The sequence below is a fragment of the Furipterus horrens genome, unplaced genomic scaffold, assembly GCF_987537825.1.
Source record: "Furipterus horrens unplaced genomic scaffold, mFurHor1.1.pri manual_scaffold_3, whole genome shotgun sequence".
Lineage (NCBI taxonomy): Eukaryota > Metazoa > Chordata > Mammalia > Chiroptera > Furipteridae > Furipterus > Furipterus horrens.
In genome coordinates, this window is record NW_028327173.1 from 175,556,458 (window position 1) to 175,557,790 (window position 1,333).

A 1,333-nucleotide genomic window follows, 5' to 3' on the forward strand; every position below is an offset into this window, starting at 1 on the left:
CCAGAAACAACCCAAATGTCCATCAGTAAGTGACTAGATAAACAAAATGTGATATGTCTACACTCAGCAGCATGCATGAATCTCAAAATAATGCTGAGCGAAAGAAGCCAAAAAAGAGTGAATACTATATGGTTCCATTCATGTAATATTCTAGAAGGTGTAAGCTAATGTGTCAAGGCAGTAAATAGTGGTTGCCTGAGGACAGGGACAGGGATTACAAAAGGATATAAGGAAGTTTTGTGGGGTTGTGGATATGATCATTAAATTGATTAGGGTGATGGTTTTGCAGGTATGTACATGTCAAAACTTATGACAATGTATACTTTAAACATGTACTGTATATATTATATGTTAGTTACCTCAATGAAGCTGTTAAAAAGATGAGAGGATAGAGTTTTCCCAAATAAATAGCTAATATTTATTGAACACTTGTTATATGCTTAACTCTATGCTAGTTAAGAGCTATTACTACTTCCTTTCATACCCTCAATAACCTTCTGATGGAGGTACTATTATTTCCATTAATTCAAATCACACAAGCCAGTGAGATGCTAAGCCAGAATTCAAACCCGGGATCATTTCGTTCCACTACCCACAATCATAACCACTTATAATGTGGTTCCAGGAGACCTTCGAGGAATTAGCCATCCAGCGGGGAAACAGACACTACCCTGCAATTTACAAGACAGCCAGTGAAGGGGAAAGAAGAGAGCATTTTAGTGAAAATGAAACTTAATCTCTTGCTAGGTTCCAGACTGGACCATTGACCCAATCGCATGGGCAGCGCTCTAGCCAGAGTCCTGGGGATGGATGGGAAGCCTGTAACGGAGACTAGAGGAGATGGGACACACGCCCTTGGTTCAGGCAGCTCCACCACTTAGGGCTCCTTTAGTTTTGGCCTACAGAAAAGACAATCAGAGGCAACTAAGCAAACATTGCGTTATTCCATTTCAGGAGTTCTGAGAGAAATGTTAAATAGAAAAAAATTAAGACTTAGGACCTTGAGTGAGTCCTTTCATTGCTCAGTATTCCCACTTCCTCATCTCTAAGTGGGAAAAGTTTACTAGGTGTTGCTGTGCTTTCTCTTCCATCTCACATGCTCTGTCCTGGCCTGTTTTTATGGTTTCCCATAAAAGGCTCTATGGGCATCAGTGAAATGTCTGGTAGTGGGGCTTTACTTCTCTCAGCAGCTCTGCTGACCACAGAGAAATGCACTGAGATCACAAAGCAGTACCATTCACTTACTAAAAAGGAAACTCATTAACTTTGGAAGCCTTTATATTAATATAAATATACAGGTTAATTATAGGCATTTTAGAAAAGTGCAGACTGT